Source organism: Choloepus didactylus, chromosome 2 (genome assembly GCF_015220235.1).
Source record: "Choloepus didactylus isolate mChoDid1 chromosome 2, mChoDid1.pri, whole genome shotgun sequence".
Taxonomy (NCBI): Eukaryota; Metazoa; Chordata; class Mammalia; order Pilosa; family Megalonychidae; genus Choloepus; species Choloepus didactylus.
In genome coordinates, this window is record NC_051308.1 from 3,267,645 (window position 1) to 3,276,834 (window position 9,190).

At 42.5% G+C, this 9,190-nt stretch overlaps 1 pseudogene; it reads left to right on the forward strand.

The window, feature by feature from the left end:
• Nucleotides 1–4,665: 4,665 nt before the first annotated feature.
• On the forward strand, nt 4,666–6,953 carry LOC119528223 (annotated as a pseudogene).
• Nucleotides 6,954–9,190: the final 2,237 nt, after the last annotated feature.

Sequence of the window (9,190 nt, forward strand, 5' to 3'; positions counted from 1 at the left end):
CTCATGGGAACTGTTCTAGTTTGCTAAAGCTGCCATGATGCAAAATACTAGAAATGGATTGGCTTTTATAAAGGGGATTTATCAGGTTACAAATTTACAGTTCTAAGGCCATAAAAGTGTCTAAACTAAGGCATCAACAAGAGGATACCTTCACTGAAGAAAGGCCGATGATGTCTGGGAACCCCTCTGTCAGGTGGGAAGGCACGTGGCTGGTGTCTGTTGGTCCTTTGCTCCCAGGTTCTGGTTTCAAAATGTCCAAAATGTCTCTGGACTTCTATCTCTCTTAGCTTCTCTCTCTCAACTCCTGTCCATTGTGTTCTCCCATGGTGTTTCTCTTTAAGCATCTGGGGGTCCTCTCTTAGCTTCTCCAGGGCAAACTCTGGGTTTCCTCTCTTAGCTTAGCATCTCCAAACATCCTTCTGTCTGCTTCTCCAAGTGTCTGGGTCTGTGTCAGCTCTGAGCTCTCTCTCCTTCCCTGAGCTCTCTTAAGGACTCCAGTAAACTAATCAAGACCCACCTTGAATGGGCGGGGTCACATCTCCACAGAAATAATCAAAGGTCTCATCCACAGTTGGGTGGGTCACATCTCCATGGAAACAACCTAATCAAAAGACCCTGCCCATAATAAGTCTGCCCACACAAGATTGCATTAAAGAACTTAGTCTTTCCTGGTGTACATAACAGTTTCAAATCAGCACAGGAACCAAGACAGAAATCTGGGATATGGGGGCAGGGGGACAGAAGAGAGGAGCCTGAGACAGAGTCATTCAGTTTTTGTTTTTATTTCTCTTGTTAAAATCTGAGTGCCTTTTTAGAACATGTGATTTTGCTTCCTGCTTTGTTTTTCTTTTTAAGATTGGTGCTACGTCCCTTGTCCCCATTGAGTCTATTTTTCCAAGAGATGCCAGTGTTTGAGATAATAAGTTAAATATTTTTGGAGTATTCTTGGAGCTTCTCAGAGGCGATGATACATGCAGGGGAGGGGAGGAGTGAGGTAGAAAAGTGGGTGGAGATTCTGACCCGATGGATGAGGGAAGGACTAGGAAAAGAGGCTTAGGTTGATACTAGAAAACCAGGTGAGGCAGCACCTTTCTTCCCCTTGATAGAATATAGTACAGAGTAGCAGAATCCTGGCTCCACCCTTCACTAGCTGTGTGGCACTGGGCAAGTGACTTAACCCCTCTGAGCCTTATTTGCCTCCTCTGTAGAAAGGGGATAATAATAGCACCAGCCTCACAGGGTTATGAAGGACTAACTTTATTAAGACACATAAAGTGCTTATTACCATGCCTTGCTCATGGTTAGTGCTCACTGAGTGACAGCTATTATTATTACATTATCACTATTGTTAATAGTAGTATTCGTTCTACTCCTGCTGAGTAGCCTAAGGTAGGTTCAATAATTTTTTGTTGAATGAACAAGTCAACCCATTCACTACCAAAATGGATGCTGCCATTACCCAGATGGCAGCAAGAAATGGGAGGTGAGGACAGCCCTATTTTTCCAAGAGATGCCAGTGTTTGAGATAGTAAGTTAAATATTCTTAGAGTATTCTTAAGACCAACCTTGAATGGTTGGGGAGGGTGTTTGTTGGGGAGGGTGTTTCAGGTTTCACATGAACCAATAGCAGGGATGCTCGAGAGGGCAGGTGTCAGAGTGTCCAGAAGGGCATTTTCCAGTGACCTCCTCTCTCCCCTACCACCACATGCCCCCCACCCCAGCCAAGACTTGTCCCCCACCCACTCTGAGCCGAGAGGCTTCCCTGACCCTGGGGGGGGGGGGGGCGAGCAAGCAGAAAAAGTGCTTTGCAGGAGTAAAAGGAATAAAGCTCCCACATGGCATTTTGGAGGAAAAGGGATCCCAGCAGCCAGCCTTCCTGGAGTGACCAGCCCTGCTCCCAGAGCCTTCCGCAGTGGAACAAGGATTTTTGTGCAGTTCTGCGCTCAAAGTCCAGACCACCTGCAGTTCTAAACTGTCTCCTCTCAGCGTCCGGGCAGCCCCTTCTGCGGCTCCACCCGCCTGGAGCCCCATGGCACCCCGGGTGTAAAGGCATTCCGCCTGCCATCCTGTCACCTGCCGAAGCAGAAACTCTGATCCGTGCCACACAACCATGGGATTCACCCAAATAAGGCCAGGTTTTTGTTGTTTTTTTTTTAATTAAATTCAGTTTTATTGAAGTATATTCACAGACCATACAGTCATCCATGGTGTACAATCAACTGTTCACAGTATCATCATATAGTTCTGCATTCATCACCCCAATCTATTTCTGAACATTTTCCTTACATCAGAAAGAATCAGAATAAGAATAAAAAACTAAAAGTAAAAAAGAACACCCAAATCATCCCTCCCCATCCCACCCTATTTTTCATTTAGTTTTTGTCCCCATTTTTCTACTCATCCATCCATACACTGGATAAAGGGAGTGTGATCCACAAGGTTTTCACAATCACACTGTCACCCCTTGTAATCTACATTGTTATACAGTTGTCTATAGGAGTCCAGACTACTGGGTTGGAGTTTGGTAGTTTCAGGTATTTACTTCTAGCTATTCCAATACATTAAAACCTAAGAGTTGTTATCTATATAGTGCATAAGAATGTCCACCAGAGTGACCTCTCGACTCCATTTGAAATCTCTCAGCCACTGAAGCTTTATTTCATTTCATTTTGCATCCCCTTTTTGGTCAAGAAGATATTCTCAATCCCATGATGCTGGGTCCAGATTCATCCCTGGGAGTCATATCCTGCATTACCAGGGAGATTTACACCCCTGAGAGTCGGGTCCCAGGTAAGGGGGAGGGCAGTGAGTTCACCTGCCAAGGTGGCTCAGTTAGAGAGAGAGAGGAAGGCCGGGTTATTAATTCTGCTTTCCCAGTGATCCAGTAGTTGCTTAACTTTGTGCTACAAATTTAAAAATAACCTCCTCCAAGTCTAAATTTGCATGTAATGGTGCCTAAGAGTCTCCCCCTGAGTACTTCTTTGTTGCTCAGATGTGGCTCTCTCTCTCTCTAACTGAGCCATCTCGACAGGTGAACTCGCTGCCCTCCCCCTTACCTGGGACCCGACTCCCAGGGTTCTAAATCTCCCTGGCAATGCAGAATGTGACTCCTGGGGATGAATGTGGACCCGGCATCATGGGACTGAGAGTATCTTCTTGACCAAAAGGGGGATGCAAAATGAGACGAAATAGTTTCAGTGGCTGAGAGATTTCAAATGGAGTCGAGAGGTCACTCTGGTGGACATTCTTATGCACTATATAGATAACACCTCTTAGGTTTTAATGCATTGGAACAGCTAGAAGTAAATACCTGAAACTACCAAACTCCAACCCAGCAGTCTGGACTCCTGAAGACAATTATATAAAAATGTAGATTACAAGGGGTGACAGTGTGATTGTGAAGACCTTGTGGATCACACCCCCTTTATCTAGTGTATGGATGAGTAGAAAAATGGGGATAAAAACTAAAGGACAAATGGGGTGGGATGGGGGGATGATTTGGGTGTTCTTTTTTCACTTTTATATTTTATTCTTGTTCTGGTTCTTTCTGATGTAAGGAAAATGTTCAGAGATAGATTGTGGTGATGAACGCATAACTATGTTACCATACTGTGGACAGTGGATTGTATACCATGGATGATTGTATGGTGTGTGAATGTATTTCAATAAAACTGAATTTAATAAAAATAAATAAATAACCTCCTCCAAAAGGGGGAAAAGAAATGAAACTAATTTCAGTGGCTAAGAGATGTCAGATAGAGTCGAGAGGTCATTCCAGAAGTTACTCTTATGCAAGCTTCAACCAGATATTGCAGATTGCTGCAGTATGCCAAGCCCCAACCAACAGCATTCCTGAAAATCCTAAAGAATTCCCTGGGCTCTATCTAAGATTCTATAGAAGTTTTACTTAGTAAGTTTATTTTCTCAGAAACTTAAGGCCTCCAGATTGATGCTATGCCAGGTAAACCCTGAAACCCAGGGGTATGAGTCTCTCCAAGAACGTCAACCAGTTGCATTCCTCTACCCCAAAAGGACAATGCCTCTTTCCAGTATGACGTTAAAATGGCCATTGCCCACATATCCCTGAGGTTTGAGAAAATGATCAAATGAGAGCGAAGATGTGTAACTGAGGGTTAGGATTTAACAAATGATTGTGACTCCTGACTCATTGTATAGGTATTTCTTTTTGGTTTCCGGTGCATTGGAGTGGCCAGAAGTAAATACCTGAAATTGTTGAACTAAAATCCATGCAGTCTTGATCTTTGATAACAATTGTTTAACTGTATAGCTTTTATCATATGACTGTGTGATTGTGAAAACCTTGTGACTGATACTCCCTTTATCCAGTATATGGGTGGATGAGTAATAAAAAACAGACAATAATAATAATAATAATGGGGGGGTAAGAGGTATGTGATGTTTTGGGTCTTCTCTTTTATTTTTATTTAGTTTTTGGAGTAATGAAAATGTTCTAAAATTAATTGTGGTGATGAATGCACAACTATACGATGATACTGTGAGCTATTGATTGTATACTTTGGATGGATTATATGGTATGTGAATATATCGCAATTAAATTGCATTAAAAATAAAGTAAAATAAATAAAATAAGATAAAATAAAATAAAAACTTCCTCAGCTGGGTCCAAACTCAGGCACCACCAAGATGCTGGTTTACCAATCTTCTCTCACGGACCCCAACACCATACTCATTGGAAGCATAGCACCATTGCCTATCAGAAGCCAGTTCAAAGGACCTACCCCAAGACAGACAAAAGATACAGATATGGTGGACAAGGCCATCTATTACTTGAAGGCCAATGTCTTCTTCAATAACGATGAAATTAAGAACGAAACTGACAGGACCTTAGTATATATATCACTGTACGTTTCTGAGTGTCTTAAGGAACCCCAAATTGCAATTCCCAAAGCCAAGGCAAGAAAGAAGCGTATACACTGGGAATCACTAATCTTCCCTTGCCTGGAGAACTCAGTTTTCCAGTTAATGCTATTTGTGCTAAACCCACAAACAAATAGGAAGATGAAGTGAAGAGGGCTGCTTACAGCAGCTGAGAGAAGAATCCGTGCTCAGACTTTGTGAGAAAGTTTTCGGCCCTCAGAATGATAAACCTAGCCAGTGGTGGGCTTTTTGGTGAAGAAACAGTTCATGAACTGTTTCAGGACCCAGAGTAAAGGGAGACTGGGCAGCCAGGCCTTCATTTCACAAGATGCACACAGATCCTTGTTTTTATTTCATAAAATTCTACATGGAAAAAAGAAGAAAGCACATCTTTACTTGAAAAGCTATCAATAATTTGTGTCAAGAAGGGGAGAGTGGATTGTGGAAGAGTGATTTTACACTCTTTTAATGCACAGTTTTGCAGTATTAAACTTGTGCTTAATAATAAGTAATAATAAATTTCTAACCTTCAAAAAAAAATAAAAAATAAGTTGCCAAGAACATCATTGCAATTTGTTACCACAAATGAAGTTTGTTTTTTTTTGTTTTGTTTTGTTTTGTTTGCTTTTTAATCACAGCAATGGAATTTACTCCTTATAACTGTAGCAAATGTCCTTTTTTCATGCTGTGTATTTCCACGGCAAGAAAAAGGATGGAAGGGAGGGAGGGAGGGAGGGAAAGCAAAGAGAGAAAGCAAAAGAAAGAAGGAAGGAGAGAGAAAGAGAGGGAGGGAGGGAGGAAGGAAAACTTAGACACATTTCTATTTCAATGTAATTAAAAATATGTATGAGAAAACAGGCTTCATTTTTAGATTATTTTTATTCCTATCTCAGGTGGTGTTCCAGTTTGCTAATGCTGCCTTATGCAAAGCACCAGAAATGGATTGGCTTTTATAAAGGGGTTTATTTGGTTACAAAGTTACAGTCTTAAGGCCATAAAATGTCCAAGGTAAGGCATCAACAAATGGTACCTTCACTGGAGAAAGGCCATTGGCATCCAGAAAACCTCTGTTAGCTGAGAAGGCACATGGCTGGCATCTGGTTTCTCCCAGGTTGTGTTTCAAAATGGCTTTCTCCAAAATGTCAGTGTCAGCTTCCAACAGCCATCTTCAAAATGTGTCTCTCAGCTGCAGCTACTCTCTCAGCTCCTGTGCGTTCTTCAAAGTGTCCCTCTTGGCTGTAGCAAGCTCACTCATTCTGTCTGAGCTTATATAGTGCTCCAGTAAACTCATCAAGGCCCATGCTGAGTGGGCAGGGCCACATGTCCATGGAAATCATCCAATCAGAGTTATCACCCACAGTTGGGTGGGTCACATCTCCATGGAAACACTCAATCAAAGAATTACAATCTAATCAACACCAATACATCTGCCCACACAAGATTGCATTAAAGAATATGGCTTTTTCTGAGGGACGTAATATATATACAAACCAGTACAGGTGGTTTGTCGCTGTATGTAGCCCAGGAAAACATGCACTAAAACTTAACCCATTCCTTTGGATGTGAATTCATTGTTAAGTAGGACCTTTTGATGAGGCTACTTCAGTTACAGTGTGACCCAAATCAATCAGGATATGTCTGAAATCTATTACTAGAGTCCTTTGTAAGCAGAAAAAAATTCAGAAAGAAGAAAAAGCCACAGGAAGTAAGAAGCTGAACTGGAAAAAACTGAGAGTTGGCCCCTCTGAGCATCCTGTCTCCAAAGCAGACAGACATATGTCAGCTAATCTCAGTTATGCTAATGAAGACTCAATGACCTTCAAATATTCTCTAAATCTGTCTTTGACAGTAATTTAACCTGAACCACAGCAACCACCAGAGTCGTAAGCAAGAAGCACAATGGGCACATCTGTGTGTTGCCCAGTGACCCTCAGCCAGAGAAGCAGGAAGAAAAGCAAAGGGCACAGGCAAGGTTGCTGGGGTTCAAGGTCAACTTGAGAAGTATTTTCCATGTTGATGAAAAATCACTGAAAACCAACCTAGGAATTGAATAACAAATTTTTATTTATTTAATTATTTTTGGAACATCCATACAGTGACATACTCTGTGGCCATTAAGAGTGAGAGATCGTGGTCCAAGTCAATGGATAATGCTTTGGAAGTTGAAGCAAAGTTGAGCAATCACCCTAGCAGAGATAGAGACTGTTCCGGTTTGCTAATGCTGCTGTTTTGCAAAACACCAGAAATGGATTGGCTTTAATAAAGGGGGTTTATTCGGTTACAAAGTTACTGTCTTAAGGCCATAAAGTGTCCAAGGTAAGGTATCAACAATAGGTACCTTCACTGGAGGATGGCCAATGGTGTCCAGAAAACCTTTGTTAGCTTGGAAGGCACATGGTTGGCATCCGCTTGCTCCCAAGTTGCATTTCAAAATGGCATTCTCCAAAACGTTGCTCTTGGAGTGTTTTGTCCTCTCCTAGCTTCAGCTCCTCTTCAAATTGTCACTCTCAGTTGCTCTTAGGTCCCTCTGTTTGTGAGCTCTTTTTATAGGACTCCAGTGAATTAATCAAGACCCACCCTGAATGGGCAGGGCCACATTTCCATGGAAATGTCAATCAAGAGGTCACACCCTAATCAAAGGTGTCACTCACAGTTGGGGGGGGGTCACATATCCATGGAAACACTCAATCAGAAGGTTCCAACCTAATCAACAGTACTATGTCTGCCCCCACAAGATTGCATTAAAGAATATGGCTTTTTTCTGGGGGACATAATATATACAAACCAGCAAAGAAACCAATCTGAAAACAGTACTAAGAGCCTCAAACAAAGAAGCAGCTAATACCACAGCAAACAGCCCAGGACAAGATTAGCTTAGTACACAAACAAAGAGCAGCTTAAATGCAAATAATAGCAATGGAAACCCAAGTGCAACTTTCTCCTCATCACCCCATCAGCTAAAGCTCCTCCCCAGAATTCAGTGAAGAGGAAGGGAAGGTTGTGGTCAGAACCCCACTGAATAGCATTCATATTGTTGTATTTATTTATGCTTAAGATATTACACACACACACACACAAATATCCCTAATTTCACAGTGGGAATTCAAATAGTCCCTCTTTTTTTTCCCCAGAAAGTCTAGAATTAAAGTCTTTTGGTGGTACCATTACATAAGGATTTCTAACCACTGATAGCCAAGATTCTGTTGTCACCTGGAGTTGGAAAAAAAAAACAGATAAGTAGCACTATTATGGGTTAGCTATTGCTGCATTAACAGATCACCCCAAAGCTTAGTGATGTTAAGCAGTGATAATTATTTATTATCTTTCTGCTCCACTCTGACTGGGGCCTTACTGGAAGACTTGAAGTGTGGGACCTAGAAGCACCTCAAGGCATGTTCACTCACATACCTGATGGTTGATGCTGGCTGTCGGCTGGGGACCACTGTCTGGACAGTCACACAGGGCCTCTTCGTGTGGTCAGGGCTTCCTCACAGCATGGCAACCGGGTCCCAAGGGTAAGTGTGCCCAGAGAGAGAGCCAGGAGGAAGCTGTAACCCTGGTAGGACACAGCCTGGAAATCACTAAGAATTGCTTCCACCACACTCCATTGATCAAGGTGGCTACAAGCCTCCACCAAGATTCAAAGGAATGCAACATAGGCACAAACCTCAACGGGATGAAAGTTGGTCATTCAGTAAGAAGAGAATATGGGATAGGTTAGATACATAGATATGGTCTCCTTCAGAAAATACAATCTTCCACCAACCCAAAAACCCCCTGTGCTGGTTTGTATCTATTATGTCCCCCAGAAAAAGCCATATTCTTTAATGCAGTATTGTGAGGGCAGATTGATTAATCTTTTCTATTAGGGTGTGACCCCATGATGGAATGTTTCCATGGAGATTTGACCACACCCATTCAAGGTAGGTCATGATTAGTTTACTGGAGATCTTTAAAGAGAGCCCACATAGCAGAGAGATGAAAACATCCTGGCCCAGATGCTGCAGACACTTTGAGATGCTAGCCCCAAGTTTGCTCTGGAGAAGCTAAGAGAGGACAAAACTCTCCAAGAGTAGCTGAGAGAGACTTTTGGAGAGGTGCTTGGGAGCTGACAGAGATGCTCAGAGATGCTTGTAGTTGAGGACAGAAGAATGTTTGGAGAAGCTAAGCTAAGGAAACACAGGAGCTGAGAAAGGAGCTAAAACACAACCTCGGACCAGAGACGCCAGCCACATGCCTTCCCAGCTGGCAGAGGTGCTCTGGACACCGTCAGCCTTTCTTCAGTGAAGGT